At 37.6% G+C, this 8414-nt stretch overlaps 1 long non-coding RNA gene across 1 annotated transcript; it reads left to right on the forward strand.

Annotated features, from left to right (window-relative positions):
* The first annotated feature begins 298 nt into the window (after nt 1–298).
* Nucleotides 299–6354, forward strand: LOC137485368 (uncharacterized). The gene is made up of 3 exons (XR_011005293.1): nt 299–1323; nt 1945–2045; nt 4998–6354. It is a non-coding gene; the product is annotated as an uncharacterized lncRNA (long non-coding RNA).
* Nucleotides 6355–8414: the final 2060 nt, after the last annotated feature.

The following is an 8414-nucleotide window of genomic DNA, read 5'->3' on the forward strand; positions in this document are numbered from 1 at the left end:
CTGCACTGTTTCAATTTTTGACTAGCCAGGGTACCCCATTCACAGCCCTGGGTAACAGAAGCCTAAGTAAACCATAGACACCATGCACCCTTGGAAACACCTGGAGATAATCCTTATGGCGTTGCTGTTATGCTTCCTAATTTACTGCTTGTCTCAGAGACATTATTTCTTTGCTCTGTGCAAATCTCCTTCAAGAAGCATGTCTTCTTCTTTCCAGACCTTCATTTGCAAAGTATGCATGTATTAATGCATACAAATTGCTCCCTTAATTGTTGACTACCTTAGGACACTTTGATGGAGTCCAGACTATGTTTGACAAGCATACAAATTCCTGGTCCATGTTTTAATAATGAATATCATCATGTGGCCTGACAAACACCTACTTTATGAATAAAATTATTCTACCTTACATATACAGATTCAGGAGACCCCAGTGATACCACGGCTTTTCATTTTCCAATAAGGAATCTTCTAACACAATCACTGTGCTGCTACATGATACAACCTCAGGAACTCTCCTAGAAACCTAGAGAATTGGAAAGTATTCAATCAACATATCAGTTTATTGCTAAAGCGAGATCATATTCCAGAGGAGAGAATATGAAAACCAATATACCAATAGACCACCGTCTTTTATTAACTACTGAGTGTTTTAAAACACAACAATGTGCAAAGTCTTTGTGCAAATTGAGTGCCAGGTTTCACTTTTGGACAATGAATGTTACTATTTTGATAGATTTTAAAGGGTTCGGTCCAATAAATACAAAACTGACATATGTGCACCAGAACAGCAAATTCTAAAAATGCACACGATGCACAAAGAGCACAGAATATTTATTCTTCAAGTATACTGTGTTTTGTATGTTGTCTGATAGCTGTTAGGAATGCTCAAAGAATTACTTTGTAATCGTACTCTCACAGGATGTCCTTTTGTTTTTCAGAGAAATATTCCCCAGTGTTTCTCTTTTCATTCAGAAGCCTTGAGCACAACTACAGGAAGACATTATTTCCCCCTTACCATACAGGAATATGTATCAACATAAGACCCATGCCATGCTGTTACACTAACAATTGTTCAGTAATTTATTTCTCTCTTGTTTCTCTCTTTCCACTGGAAATACGTGATCCAAACCTGAGCAAACTGCAGACGTTTTTGTTAACCTTATAGGCTTTGATTCAGAATCTGTGATACAAGAGATTGTATCTGTGCAGGACGAGGGTGTAATTCCATCAAGGACTTCTGGTGACCTCATAAACCATGAGAGCTGGCACGGACTTTAATGGTCACCACGTGGTTAAGTTCCCATGCATCATTTTGAAAATGTAGGGCTTCATTTGATATTGCCAAAGGATACCAGACCTACCATGTCAAATTGTTTCTCTTTCTTCTGAAGGAGCCACCCGCTTTATGTTACAGTCAGTCCTCTTTGGTAGCAAATGAAATATGCCTTTCTGGAAAATTAGTATTTTCTCTGGCAAAATGAACTTGAAAAGTGTGTTTCATAGAAAAGCGCATATTTGGGTTATATTCTTTTAAATAAACTTTCTAAAATGATGGCAGTAAATTCAAGTAAAGGTGTGGTTTGTGCAGGACTGGCTTTGCTTGCAGATTTTGAAGTAGGAGACATTTAAAAAGATTAATTCGTGCATCAGTTAGAAAATACAGGAATAGAATTGTTATGGGTCATTTGAAAAAGTAGACCATGTTAAAACCAGTTTAAGTCAAGCTAGGTAAGTTAGCTCAAATTGCTGATGGTGAATGACCTAAGTTAAAAGTTACTTGACCTAAAGCAATTTAATTATATTTCGTACATCAGTTCTAGGATTCTGTTGTTAGGAATTTCCAGGGGTTCAATAAGGTTGACTTAAGTTTCAGTTGGTGAAATTTGTTCTATCACCTTTGTACAGCATTTGGAGATTTTCTCCCACCTTCTCTCAACCTAGATCTTGCCTGCTGAAGCTGATGTTCAGCCTTTGTGCAAACCTGTACAAAGTTGACGGTTATCAGCCAAAAAATAAGGTTTGTCAGTGTGGCTATGATTCAGGTAAATGTGGCAATAGAGACATAACATGAGCGTGTCAGCTTAGCTTGTCTATCGTATATGACATCAAATAGATACTCTGAAAATTGCTCATGGTGATGGGTGCATACTAGGAAAGGATCTGTCCTTGATTCTGAGATTACAAGTCAGTGAACTGCTTAGTCTCTATTTTTTTTCCTCAACACTCTAACGAATTTTATTCCTAGATTGGTTCACAAATAACAAAATCTTTGTGACGTGGCTAGATGATGTTTCTGTATTATATACATACTGTGATGTTATTTTTTATTCAGTTCTAGGTAACAAATCATCTTGATAATAAAGGGGGGAAGGGATATTTTCTACATAGAATATCCAAAAAACTACTTGCTCTGGCCTTTCTGCCACCTTAGTGTGAAATACCTGCTGTTTGTCATTCTGTGGAATAACTTTTGAACTACATGCATCACTGCTCCCTATGCTATTGTAGTGAGAAGTACATTTTTTCACCATGTGCATGGCTTATCAATATATAGCATGATGAATGCACACCTTTTATATATTCCATGTCCTCGACCCAGGTAGAATAATTGCATTTCTTAATTTTAATCTCATCTTAAAGAACTGCAAATTTGGATGTATGGGAGAAGGCTGGTTCTCTGGTCTTGGCGTCATAGTACAGTATATGTAGATTTGATACAAGAAGTTCCGCCTTAATAACACTCAGAATTATTCCAGTTGTAGTCTCATAGCTGAGATAGTTAATAAATTACAAGCATATGGAAGACTGTAACAGCCTTGGGATGCAAGTTGTACTGTACTAGGTTAGATAGTTTGTACAGGAGGAGGATCCCTAAGGCTTGTTGAATAAATAGATGCATCTTCTCTGTACTCCATGAAGAATGATGTATGTTTTTGGTTTGTTTGTACTACTTTCTCCACATGAAACGTGTGTTTCATCCAACAATTCTGTGGTTTCCTCACTTTGTGATAATAATTAACACCCTCACTGAAGTCTAAGCAGTGATGACATTTGTTTAGGGGCCTGACTCTGATTTTTGTTGCTGTTTTGCCTTATGTGACTTTCAATATGCAATTGAAACCATTTTTGAGAATTGAAAGGTTCAGTGATTATTGTTTTCTTGGTCTTACTGACCATTTATAAACTCTTTCATACAATATATTCTTCAACCTTTGTGGAAACACAGCCTCTCCAGCCATATGGGTCTGGGTTGATAGTAGCAAGGTCAAATGCATTGCAGGGGTCTTAAGTTTTGGGGTTTGGGTTTTTTTGCCTTTTTTTTTCTTTCCTGAAGAAATAGAGAAATGGATATAAGCAGTAAAAAAGTAAAACAGTCATAAAGTAACTATTGTTTAGGAGGTAAATATGTTAGGAGACAAAAAAAGAAAGAGTATATTAAACTCTACTTAAAAGATTCCTGAAGCTTTGGGGAAAATTAATTTTAAGAAATATGACAGTGGTTCTCTACTCTCCCCAGTAATCTTATAAAAAAGATTAATAGCTTTGGAGTAGATGTACATATTTTGAACTTCCTTTCTGGACAGAGCACAAAGAAAACCTGGCTTGTTTGTGGTTGTAGAAGAATCATAGGTGGCTTTGTATAAGAAAGGCAGGTAGCTGTCAGGGACATCCAAGCCTCCTTCTCTTTCCATGTTCTTTTTTCCATAATAACTTTTTTCAATATGTTGTCATTTTTTTTCCGATTTTCCTAAATAAAGTGAAATGTCAAATCAGCAGAGAATTGAAATGTATTTATAAAAAAAACAACCAAAAGGGCATCTGATGTTTTACAGACATTCCAACACCTTCAGGAAATTTGAACTCACACCAAAGGGTCTGATATTCATTTGAATCTCCATCTGTGCTGAAGCACATGTGTGCACACAACACACATTGAACCACTACAAGTGGAAAAAAAAATCCCTCCTCTTGAATTATAGCAGCTCTCTACAATTCTTCTGTAACCACAAAGGCTTTGGTAGTTTTGAGACGTTGCAATGGCTTTGGGTGATCTGATCACAGAGCTTAATTTTGTTAAAGAAATCCCTTTGCTGAAAGATACGGAAAAGCTGTAGGAGAAACACAGGGAGCTGCAAGTTCACAGCATGAAGGTTTGGAGTAAAGGGGAAGGGTTCAAGAAGCTGTTGTGGCAGCAGACACCCTACAGCCAGAGTTAAAGCTGGAAACAGTGCAGTTTTAGTTCCTTCACCAGAAATCCCCATGCTTGCAGGAACGGATATAGTCATTAGTCCTCAATGGGAATATGACCTTTCCCTTTAAGTATCTGTGTGATGCTTTTGATCCTTTTGACTCTCTCTAAGGGATAGATTAAATATGTGGCACAATGTCTACTCCTGAGTGAGGATTAAGCCTGGCTTTTGGAAGTAGAACTATATTGCCTAACCCATCACCATTTATCACATTCTCTGGGGACCTGTTCTCCATTTTTCTTCCCCTCCCCCTAAACTTTTAGAAAATTCCCCTTCTCTGGGGTTTAATATTGATCTCAGCTGCGTCAGCCTTGGCTTTACTGTAGTTACTTCTGATTTTACACTGAAACCGGTCCTGTGTCTCAGATATCTTGTTAAACAAAGTGCTGTTCTGAGGCTCAGCTCTTATGCAACCTGCACTTTCTTTAACATATTTTTGTGTTTGAATTTTAATAACAAACACCTTAGCATGATTTATAGTTTTGTATCACCCTGTATTTCAGTGGAATTCCCTGAGGATAACCATTGCCATTTCATACTTGTATTCTGATTTAATGAAGCAGTGAAACATATGATTACCTTCAGGACTTGTGTAAATCCGATTAACTTCGATTAAGCCCAAGAACATGCTTTAGTGCTTCACTAGTCAGGGATGCTTGAAGCTAACCTGCACATAAATGTTTTGCTGAATCAAGTCTTAGTGTTTTATTACTTTTTATTCCTGTTTCTCTTTTGCTCTTGTAGTGTCCTTGCATGCTGCTTCCAAGTTAGAAGTTACACTGGGACTGAAGGTCTCATTCAGGAGAGGATAAAATTAATCCGTTCTGCAGCTGTGAACCAGAGGAGTCCCAGCAAGCTTCCCAGTAAAATGAAAAAGTGATGGTATGCCACTCTGGCTCATAAAAATGTAATTTAAGCATTGCCCTCTCAATAAAAATATCACATTTAGGACACAGTAATCCCCTTCTGAACCTTATCTTACTTTTCAACAGCTCTTTGGACTCAGAATTGATGCACTTTGAATTTCCTGTTGGTCAGGTAGCATGACTTTCTTCAGCTCCCTCCCACAACCACAGCTTTGCGCGTCATTCTAAGCAGGCAATATCCAGTCACAGGCAGAAAGTGGAATTGGTGGTCTAAAATTCAGTAAATTCAGGAGCTTTAAGGTACTTAGTTGACAGACTAAGTTGACTTTGGAACTACTGTTGCTCAGAGCTGTGGCCTTTGCAGTATTTGACCAAAATGACTGAAACTTCAAAAATGCTTTTCAATTGTTTTCTCAAGACTCCTGCCAGAATCTTTGCTTCTTTTAATACTTTTTTCTTCTAATGAGGTCCTGATTTATGACAAGAAATCACCAGACACCTAGGTTCTTTGGACTTATTAAAGCAGACAAATACTTTGGTGCTAGAAAATATCATAAGAACATATATTTTTTTCCATATTAGATTGAATCATTGCAGGCAAGTGCCCCAGTCCTCCTCCCAGCTATGGTCTGGAGATATTTCAGCACAAGGAAAAAATAACCCTTTCCAGTTTCTGGCTCAATAAAGCCGATGTTTTCACTGGGGGCAGAAGGTTGATTCCTTTCCTGTCCCCACAGTATTCTGCATTTTGCCTTTATCAAAAGATTCGCTTGCTTTGCTTTAGCATGTACAGTGTAGTTTATCTTCCAAATAGGAGTCATCTTTCCAGCTTCCATGTCTGAGCTGCACTGGTGATTTATATGCTCACTGTCTGTTTTCACAATGTCTTTCCTGGCTGTCTTGTATCTCTCCCCTGTGGAGCACTGGGCCTTAGAATCATTGCAGTAAGGACAGGCAATCAGTCTTCTTTAAATACATATTGGATTTTACTGGTGCTTGAGTTTATAGACAATGCCAATGTATTTTGTGGTTCTGGAAGGGAAACCTCAGAAAAGTGTGGAGTTTTGGTTTGGATAACAGAGGAGCTGGTTGGAAGTTTTTTAAACAAAGTGTATTTTCTTATTGTTCTTTTCATTAGATAATGCTGGAATAGATGAGCAAGTTTCAGAAGGAGTTTTGGAGCTTCAGGCTGGTGTTTCTGCTCAAACATAGAACTATATATTAGCTTTGGACTCTCTGGAGTCTCTGCCTCACTGCAAAACACAGCTCCATTCAGATGAGGGATTTAAGAATATAGGCATGGCCACATCAGGCAGCCCAAATGTCTCTCCAGTCTTGCAGCCTGTCTCACAATAGTCAGTGGTGTGTGTCTGCCAAACCGATACTGAAATTTTCTGTGCCTGTGCAAATTTGAGTCAGTCATGAGACATGTTTGTAATTAATGGCCCTTGATTTTTTCTCCCCATGAATATTTCAAGCCACTTTACACACAATATAAAATTGTAGCACTTGCAACATCCTGTAAAAATGATCCACAGTGCTTATGTGTACCTTGTATGAAGTGTCTTGAATTAAGGATCTCTGCTTAGGACTTGCAAATTGCAGTTTTATTTGATAATCTCTATTCTTATATGGGAAGAATCCATGAACTGTTATTTCTATTCACCTTCTTTCCATTCAGTGTTTTATTAGGCCTATATTACTGCTTCTCCAACCAGAACAGTCCTGATCTGCTCAACCTTCTTCATACAGAAACTATTTCACACCTTTCTCCTTCAATAAAATTTATCTGAAACAATTCCAGTACAGTCTCCTGTCTATATCATATCAAATGTGCATGGTCTAGCCTCAGGCTACTGAGGGAATTTTTTTTGATAAATAAAGACTTAAATGTTATCTGAAGCAAGATTTTCCCTGTGGTTTTAGAAAAGTTGAATGCTTCAGTCACAGAAGACATGGATAGTCCTTTCCTTTCAGTGCTTCAATAGATATTTTTTTAAACAAAGAATACTATTATTTAATACCCAAAGAAAAGATAGCAGGGTCTGAGATCACCTCTATAGCCAAAAGCATTTGGCTTGGAAATAAAAATCTTTGGACTGTCTGAGCTGCCTGAATTACCAGGTTATTTCTTTCAGTCTGCAACAAGGCTTTCTTTTGCTTTTCTCTTTGAAAGGCCCTTGCTTCATCTCACCATAGCATGAGGAGTGAAGAGGGTAAGAAGAGAAATATAACAACTGATGGGAAAACAGCCAGCTCTAACTTCTGCAGTAACAAGTAAGACACATTTACACAAGTTTTATATTTGGTTTGAAAAACTTGTCTTCGATTCCCTTGCATAAACATGGATGGTGGGCACCATTTGAGACAAAACAGGCTACCTGGAACACCAAATTCTCTCTTCACACATAAGGAGAAGCTGTGTTTTTCTGGAGTGACAGCTAGTGAGCTGACTAGGTATATTTAGGGTTTAGAAAAATCACAAAAACACATGTTTCTGGCAATTGTGTTCCACATCTTATTTCATTCATTCTGGTTTTCACTATCTGTGCCCTGCATATTTGTTTTAATTACAGGTATAGTACAAGTCAGGTACAACAGAACTGGGTACAGTTCTGCTCATTTGTAAAGGATGTGCACAAAATTCCATTCCTTAAAAAACAGTAGAAAAAACAGATAGTGATAGTAACTTACTTACTTTCAGCACTCAGGTTGATGTTTCACATTTCTTTGGAAGTCTACACTCTTGTGACTGTTTCCTCTAACACTCTGTCTTATTTGTTTTAATGGTCTTAAGGCAGTCACTCAGCTCTGCATTAGATAAGGGATACTAGAGCCATTTGATTTTGACTAGGGTTAGACCTCCCTGTGTCTTTGGGTATTCTTTTCTGCTGTTTCCAGGTATGTCTATATATAAATGTATCTTTCACTTAATTTGCTAAATCCAGAAACTTTATATACATCAGTGATAGGTTATCAGTGACAGTCTTGAAAACCTCCCATCTCTTAAGATTTACTCAGAAATCCAGAGGTTACTAAAAATAGAGGTTACAAGGGAGTCAAATGTCTGCAGCTGAACAAAGAAAAAAGACTATATAAGCAATCTAATAAGATATACAAATATCCTTTAATACGTGTTTGTCGCCAAAGAGATATGAATCCATTTCAAGACTTGCTTTTATTTAGTGAGTTAATTGGACCAGCTTTAAGTTCTCTCACCTACTCTTCCTTTTCTGCTCATTAGACTCCATATAAGCAGCCATAAGCAGCCATTGTGTGGGTTGGAAGGAACCAC

This window comes from Anomalospiza imberbis, chromosome 1 (genome assembly GCF_031753505.1).
Source record: "Anomalospiza imberbis isolate Cuckoo-Finch-1a 21T00152 chromosome 1, ASM3175350v1, whole genome shotgun sequence".
Taxonomy (NCBI): domain Eukaryota; kingdom Metazoa; phylum Chordata; class Aves; order Passeriformes; family Viduidae; genus Anomalospiza; species Anomalospiza imberbis.